This window comes from Pinus tabuliformis, chromosome 1_1, assembly GCF_031772625.1.
Source record: "Pinus tabuliformis cultivar Carrire ecotype Pingquan chromosome 1_1, CPIR1, whole genome shotgun sequence".
Taxonomy (NCBI): domain Eukaryota; kingdom Viridiplantae; phylum Streptophyta; class Pinopsida; order Pinales; family Pinaceae; genus Pinus; species Pinus tabuliformis.
In genome coordinates this window covers 203636666-203645811 of record NC_142297.1, presented here as the reverse complement: position 1 = coordinate 203645811, position 9146 = coordinate 203636666, and positions in this window count along the sequence as shown.

Here is a 9146-nt window from a genome sequence, read left to right as displayed (position 1 = left end):
GGTCTGAAAAAGTATAAAACAATACAGAAGGGATGAGTTTTCGATAGTTTTAACGAGCCGAATAAAACAAGCGCTCGATCTTTTTGTGCAATAATCCCTCAGGTCCAAAAAGATTAAAATCTAGAGGAGGGATAACACTTCCTGTCCCTTTAACGAGTTGGAAGGCCAAGGACTCAGCAATCTTTTCATATTTTACGAGTCAGATGAAAAGAGCTTAAAGAAGACTCGTCTTTTGAGGAACGAGTGATGAAACAGGTTAGCAGCTGATTCCCGGTACAGGTTGGAATTTTCCAATCATGGCAGTGTCACAAGGATGTCTAGTGAAATCACTCTTCGCAGTTGTTCCTCAAAATGGGTAAACAAACATATGGAGGTGAACGATCGGCCAATGGAAAAGTGAAGGTGACGGTGCAAACACGACCAAGGCTTTAATGGCTGATGATATTACGTTCACTGTGGTTATTTACCGGGATAGTTCATTTTTTAACGAGCTTAAATGCGGGTGGAAACACTTGCTCGATCTTATGTTTATTTTTTAACGAGCATGAACTATGCGCTAAAACTGCTCGGATCTTGCGTTTATTTTTTAACGAGCATGAACTGTGTGCTAAAACTGCTCGATTAATCCAGTCATATGATAAGAATGTCTCATTAAGATTCTATTTTTTATGGAGCTTCATCTCACAAAGCTTTGCTCCGGATCCTTTCGTTATACAAGCTCGGAAACGACCAATCCTACGAGTTTAAAGGCTTAGACCTACAGGTTTAAAGGGAAGGACCTAAAAATTTAAAAAATAAATAGCCGCCCCTTGCTTGCACTCCAAAAGGTTTGCATGCCCCCAGGCATAAAAGAGAGTTTCAAGGTTACCTCTACTTCATTTTCCGCCAAAACAATTGTTTTACCGAGAGAGGCCTACCTCTTTCAGGTCACCCAAAGATTGTTCTGTTAATCTTTCAAACGAAACACTTCTTCGGCGATGTCTACCAAGATAAACAAAGGTGAGTGACGACGCCCGCCCTGTCACATAACTTTGAAAAAAGAATCTTATTCCAGAAGAACCCCTCTTCCAACCATGGACGGGGTACGGACTAGTCATAATCTCCCGCGGAAACCTACCTTATACCCAAAGTTTTCTTGCCGAAGCAGACCAGGATGCATGCCCCCTGGGTTCCAGTCATATCCTCCTGGATTACTCACGATCATCAGGAGGACGGATCGTGGGTTGAGACATTTCTTGCGTGAAGAGACCATTGAGGGATGGTATATGACTATTTGTGATGCGTGATCCGGGAAATGAAAGCTGGTCCACGAGCTTGACCACTCTTCCTTCGTGCGGAAAACACATTACTCTAAAGAGTGAGGAGACGATGGCTCCCATGCAATATATATAGTCTCGTCCAAGGAGTAGGTTATAATCCAAGGGTCCTTGAACGACCATCACGTTCATTTGAACGGTCTTCCCTTTCAATGTTATGGGCACATTGGGGAGGATCCCTAAAGGTCGACTGGTTCCTTTATCAAAGCCTGTCAGATTTCTCATTTCAGGAAAAAGCGTTGGCGAACCAAGCGCTTTCCAAGCAATAGAGGAAAGGATACTCACAGATGCCCCCTCATCAATGATGGTGCCAGCCATTACCATTCTGTATATTTGAACGATAATCCTGAATGGTATACTTGCTGGCAAACAGGGTCTGCCTAGTTGGTTCCAGTCGAACGAGACAGCTAGGTTGCTTGGTGGTGGGACCGAATAGACGGCTGGGTATGACTCTGACGAAGTCCCTTCCTGCGATAAAGGAATGGGCAAATTGCCCCCTTGTTCGTCGGAGTCTGTGTTGATGAAGAGAATTTGGACGGTGTCGTCTTTATTCTCCTCTGTGATGGTATCATTCGAAGATAGAGCCTCTAAAGGAGAAACCGGGTCAACTGCTGCCTCAACCTTTTGACTTTCGTCAGGTATGGATCCAGACAGTTCATATTCAATGATAGGTGCTTCAGCTGACCACCTGGGCAGGCCAGCCGGGTTCTCAACTAGTGAAGGACTTGGCAGGAGTTTTTGATATCCAGGAGGAATTTGCGCTCGTAAAATCGAGCGATCTTCCAAAACTCTTTTAGCCTCGTCTAAGAAGGGACAACGGTGGATGGCATGGTCGCCTTCACACAGTTTGCAGGGAAATCTAGCTTTCCCTCTCTGTCCTGTGGCTTCACTTTCACTAGTTGACGGTGTGTTGTCAACATGGCTATCAGAGTTTGACGCCACCGAATTGTGCAAACGGGGAGACCAGTCCCTTAGTATCCGAGGGATGCAGGGACATTCTTTGTGGAAGTGGTCTCCCTTACATATGACACATGGCGATTTAGGCCTAGTCAGTGTTGTGTGTGGATTTTTGTAAGACGACACTTGTTTGCCCCCAATCGCTTTTGGCTCCTTCTTCTTCTTCTCTTTCTTATTCTTTTCCTTCTTCTCCTTAGGAACTTGGTTTTTTGTTTTACCAATTCCGTCAAGCGAAGAGGAAGGAGGGGAGGAAGAATTAGATGAAGTAGAAGGTTGGTCGGTAACTCTGGTCTGGTCTAACTGTTGCTTCGACTGTTCAGGAATAGTGGTGTTCTGAACAACATTGGTTGAAAAGAGCCAGACCGGCAAGATAATTGTCAGTCCTGGAAGCGACAATGTGGCCATATGGGGCGCACCAACATCTCCCCAAGAGGAGAAGGGACTAGGATTTCCGCCAAGGGGAATTCCTTGGTTGGTGGGCTCCATTTTTTCAACCTAAAGATCAACGCAGGAATAAAGGGTGATTGTTCCGTTTAAAATAAATTTTTAACGACGCTTAGACACAACTTGCTTTTTCAATTTTAAAGAGTCGAGAAAAAGCTAAAGATGACTCTAGTCTCCTTCGATGTTTTAACGAGCCCGAAGTGACAAATGCTCGGATGGACTTTTTCCGTTATAGAGTCTGAAAAAGGCCAAAAGGAACTGCTCTGGAGTTCTAGGTAGAGGGTGTGCCAAACTTTTCGCAAAACCGTAGAATACTTTTTAGGGTACGGGCGGTCGATCTTCCTGAATGTTGTGTTCAGTGCATTGCGATCAGTAGGGCGGCCGACACGGCTTCCTATGGATAAAGGTTATATTCCTATAGGGGTCTCCCAATATATACGCGACGGTACGTGGGAGCACAATCCATACTGGCGCTATCATCCCTCAGGAGGAATCACCCACCATCAACGAGATCGACAGTCACCAGGCTTTACGACGCCGGAACACGTCTCTAGCCTAGACCTCTGTGTTGTGCGTTATGTTGCAAAGCGTTGTTAAGTTCATTCAATTTATTTTAGGTTGATCTTTTTAAAAGTTTTCCTTTTGAGGTTCACCACGAGATGTATGATACAATTCCTAAATGCAGTCTAAAGATGATAAGCAAGCTTTATATCTTTTCAACTTATGAAAATCCTAGCTACAAAGGGAAAAGAAAGACACCATCTTTTCTCAAAGAGCATTCAGCACACTCTAATGCACTTTTCCTAAATCAATCATGCAAACTATCAAAATGCAAATGCACAATGCAGGTGTTTGTTTTCCGCTCTCTTAGTATTGATGCCTACAAAGAAAGCTTTTTGTACAACTTTGAATTTGCTTTTAAATGACCAATACAAACAAGTTTACTTTTTCGAAATCAGAAAGGGTAGGAGAGAATACAACACTTTACGATTTTCGAAATGAACACTTGTTTCGACACTTAGAAGAGACAAACTCAAACCAAAAGCAAAAGTAAATGTATAATCAACTGTAATCAGCCAATGAACTCTCTCCTAAGATCACAATCAATAGATCTGAATCAAGGGCTACAGGACGATTATTTCAATCTTGCAAAGGAAAACTGAAAATGACGCCACAAACACATAAAAACACTCACAATCTTTTTGTACAAAAGGAGGCAGAATTTAAACAGAGAAAAGGAGTTATCAGACTGGTACCTATGCTAGTTACAGGCTGCAAAAATCAAAGATCAAAACAAGGCAAAACAGAGCAAAGAACCCCAGCTGCACAAGGCCTAACTGGATCAGCGCACCCTCAACACAGAGGTTTTGACATTCAGCGCAGGTAGCCTTCACGGGACCTACGTTGAAATGCAGAACCTCTTCACAGGGTCTACGCTGAAGGAGAAACGAGAGTTTCTCACTGGGTTCTGGGTCACAGTTTGCTATTTAATCTACAGTTTCAGGCCAAATCAAAGCAACAAGCAAGGTACAATCAAAGGGATGCTTTGAGGAAGGGCTAAGATCTATCACAAAGGATCATCAAATCATTTTTGAATCCATTGTTCAGATCATAGACAAATCCAGTGATTGGATCAAAGCAGCAGCTGTCTACTTTGCATCTGAGAATAGCAGATGCAATTCGATTGTTGTTGTTGAGTCTATGAAACAAACAATGATGGAGACACAAATAAAATGCCTAAACAGATCTCCCCAGCGAAGTCGCCAATTTGTTGTGGGGAAAAATGCCTATGCAGGACGATCATATCCACCTAAGGTGTGACAGTGCCTTAGCAACAAACAGAAACAACTATTCTAGTATTCTTCCTTTATGAATTAAGAATAAAGAGAGATAGATGGACTAACCGATGTCTTCTGTTTGTCCCTCGATCTGGTCTCTCTTCTCTTTGAGGGGTCCTAGCTACTTGCCTTCTCGCTCGCCTAGCTTCAAGAGGTTTCTGCAAGATCACAAGAAGAGAACACTACACAAAGACATCGATTCATATTCATAACTAGTTCAGGATTAGAAATAAACTAAATACACTAATGAAATCATACATCAAAGACACATCAACATATAGGAGAAACCAAGATAGCTTTATTGATGAATAACAAGGTTCAGGAAGAGATACAACCCAGAGGGCTCCAATCCAACATCTCCTTCCCAGCAAATGAAATTCCTATCTTCACCTTCCCTCAAAGCATCAAGCACCCAATGATTCCAGTCTCAAACCAACAGCAATTCTTTGCAATAACAAAATTCCAGCCTCTAGATCTCATGGAGGAGAGATCCATATATAGATGTTTGGAGAGAGGATGAGTCAGCTTGAGATCTGACTAGTGCCCTCTCCCTCTGTCAGTTCTTGATTCCACTTGGAGGTTCTTGCTTCCACTTGGAGATTGGGAACCTCTTACTCATCATAGTCGAATTCACTGAGGCAAGTGTCATTGAGGAAGATTCTGGAAGCTTCCTGGGTCTTGACACCTTGCTGAATGAACTTGCCATTTGTCAACTCTCGCTCAGCGCACCCTGGTAGTGCTTCTACCTATGTTGCAGTGCATGTAGCCAGTGTTGACTTTGCATTTCAGCGCAGATAGCTAGTGGAGCCATTGAATTGATCCCGAATTGACTTGTTTTTGAGCAATTTCTGGTGGAGAACTTCTGTGAATTGTTGTGGTCTGTTAGCCTTGTTCCTCTAGGGGTAGGAACAACATGTTTAGGGACTTTGGATCCCTTAGATTATGGACATTTCATGCTCAATGTTGTAAGGCACAAAAATGTCTATAACACACGCACATCCCAGTCACTTCTCTGAGCATTACAATCCTTTGTCAAGGCGTTCTCTAGTATCTTATTGAAATATTCCACCATCCCATTGGCCTATGGGTGATAAGGCATGCTCTTCTGATGATACACCTAAAATTCTTCTTTCAACACGTTGATTGTTTCATTAAGAAAGTGCATACCTCGATCACTCATCAAGATCTTTGGACAGTCAAATCCTGTCAATATGTATTCAAAAAGAAACTTTGCTATTGTCGCTCCTGTACAGTCCTTCACAGGCTGCGCCTCTACCCACCTCGTCAAGTACTCAGCCACAGTGATGATGTACCATGCACCTGTCTTCTTGCCTAGAGGCTGAATTGGGCCCACAAAGTCGATCGCCCATTTCTCGAATGGTTGTAACGTCACCTGTGGCATCAATGGAAGTTCATGCCTCCGCAATGGCCTACCAGTCCTTTGACATGCATCATAGGCCCTACAATATGCTTTCGCATCCTTATGCAGAGTTGGCCACCACAATCCAGCACGCAGAACCTTCTGTGTTGTTGCTTTTCCTGCATATTGTCCTCTTGTAGCTCCTCCATGAGCTTCTGTGAGGATGCTGCTTCACTCAAAGTCAGGTACATAGTGTCACAATATTTCGTCCGACCCCATTTTTTACAAGTGTCCTACAATGACAGAGAAGTCTACTGCATGTACTACTAACTCCTTCTGCTAGCTTGTATACCCTTCTGGAGTAGTCCCTGTTGTCAGGAAATGTATGATATCTTCAAAGTGACTGTCCATGACATGCACTGCAAAGAGCTACGCATCAAGCAATCCTTCCTCCAAATTAGTGGGCTCCTCTCCTGTTTCGATACGCGACAGATGATCTAGTCCCACGTTCAACCATCCAGGCTTCACAATAACTTCAAAATCATACTCCTGGAACAATAACAACCACCTGTAGATCATCCCCCCAACACAAGCTTATTAACTAGGTATTTCAACATAGAATGATCTGTATACATCTTAAAATGTCCACCCAGCAAATAGTGCCTGAACTTTTGTAGCGCATATACCATGGCTAGTCCTTCCCACTTTGTAGTGGAATAGTTATTCTCAGCCTTGGACAACTTCCTGCTCATGAATGCTATAGGATGGTCCAATTCCCCCTCACCCGCCTGTGTCATCACGACCCCCAATGCAATATAGGAGGCGTCCACGTGCACATGAAACTCCTTCTTCCAGTCTAAGAAGACTAGAATTGGTGCAGTGAACATTTTCTCTTTTAGCACATCCAAGCTCTTCTGGCATTCATCACTCCAACAGAATGTAGCATACTTTTTCAACAATTTCTCCATGGGCGCAGTGATCTAGGCATATCTCTTGATGAAATTCCTATAGTATCCAGTATGCCCCAGGGTTGCGCACAGTTGTTTCACATTTCTTGGCACCTCCAACTTTATTATCACCACAATCTTCGTGGGGTCTACCATCAATCCTTGTCTGCACACCACATGCCCCAGCAAGGTCCCAAAAGGGACACAAAACAGGAACTTCTTCAGATTGAGCACAATCTGTTATCTTTGACACATATCTAACATTAAGCACAGACTTGCCACATGACACTTTACCGATCCAAACACTGTCCAATCGTCAAAGTACACCTCCATGAACTTATGAACGAGGTCTTTGAATGCCTCAATGACTACACGAAAAAATATTGTTGGCACATTGTTCAGCCCAAAAGTAATGACAGTATACTGAAAACATCCTCATTCCATCACAAAGGTCATCTTGCTTCTATCCTCCAACGTGATTTTGATCTGAAGATACCCAGGGAACCCATCAGTGAAAGAGTATGCTTCTTGGCCACCAACAATATCCAGGACATCATTAGTGAATGGGGTCAGGAAGGGGTCATGCATGCAAGAATCATTCATCTTCTGGATATCCATGCATATCCTGATTTCTTCTTTCTATTTCTTTTCCTGAACCACTATCGGGCTTACCCAATCGGATTCTTCTACTGGTTCAATAATTCCTGTCGCGAGCATCTTATCTAACTCAGCGTGAACCCTTTCCTTATACTTAGGATTAAGGCGGTAAGGTCTTTGTTTTACAGGCTTCACGTCTAGTTTCAGGGTGATCTTCATGACACCCAAGTCTCCTATAATCCCTTTTAGATCAAAAAACTTTTTGGGAACGAATCCTAATATTCGCGGAGGAGCTCAAAAAACTTGTCTACTATCACATCATCCCAATAATCCCCAATATTTGCAAATTTTGGTTCTGCCTCTGTGCTAATGTTGACCTTCCTAGTTTTCAGTGGCGTGGTTATGTCTGGATCCTATATCTGCAGACCCTCAACCTTGTGGTGGCCTTCAGTTTTTGGAATATTAACTTTTCGTGGATCCTCGTCTTCTTCTTCAACGATCACATTATAACATTCTAGTGCATGGCTCAGCTAGGTAGTCCAATCAGGTTGGATCAAGTCCAAAAGATCTTGCAGTATCCTAAAGATCACTGCTTTAACCTCCTGTAGCGTCGCATCAATACAGTCAAACCCATCCTCAAAGTTGAATGTCATTAAAAATCCCTGGCGCAAGATGTTCCATTCTTAATTGCCATGGCGGACCTTGGTTTCCAAGTAACAATTCATTGGTATGATGCCTAGGGTTTGACAAAACATATGCACCCATTCAAGCTGGGGTTTTGCGCCATAAGCCTTATTCCATTTAGCTAGGTGATCACATGGGTCATCTCTTCCATCATACTTATCTGTCATCCACACTTTTGGCTGCCAAAAACGTATTCTCATCATCCTCCTATAGTCACGCCAATCACTGAAACTATCCTTGTGCGTACCCCACCATCTTGCAGGTGTAGCGCGTAGTACCCAGTCCAAGGCCTAGAAGCGATGTTTCTCTGGCACTTCTCTTTCAAATGCATCCAAAAAGAAATCAACATCATTTAGCCCATCATAATGAGGCATATCCCTGACTTCGGATGACACACAACGCAACAAATTGGTCATCATATTACAATGCAGCGTTGATACTTCATGCTGCTGGTTTTTCCAATGCTCCAATTCTTCATCAGAATTTGATGTGCAGGAGCTTTCACGATCTCATGCAATACGTCCGTCGGCTATCAGATTCACCCAATCCTGTTCTCGCGTCGTTATCTTGTAAGTCTGATCTAGATTGTCATCGCTTTCACAGTCTCAGATTGGTTCTGTATAGCAGAGTCCCTCTGCGGGATCTAGTGGCACCACTATGAAGAGTGTCTTGTTCTCAGATATCATCTTCCGCTTCTTCAAGTTGATTACCCCATTCATTTCAGTGGCCCAATTGATTCCAAGGAGCGCAAGGCATGGATTACTATCATCCACAATCTCTATTACCTCAAAATCCACCAGCGCACTCACGCCCTCGATGTCAACTGTGACCCCTTGCAGCCTACCCATTGGGATAATTTTCTATTGATTCACCATTCTTAACTGTATTAGAGACCACTAGAGCACAATTCTCACCATTCTTTCCCAAGTCTATTTTGGAAAAACATTTGCGGTGGACCCCAAATCTAAGATAACTTGGTCCATCTCGTATGCCCCTATCTGCG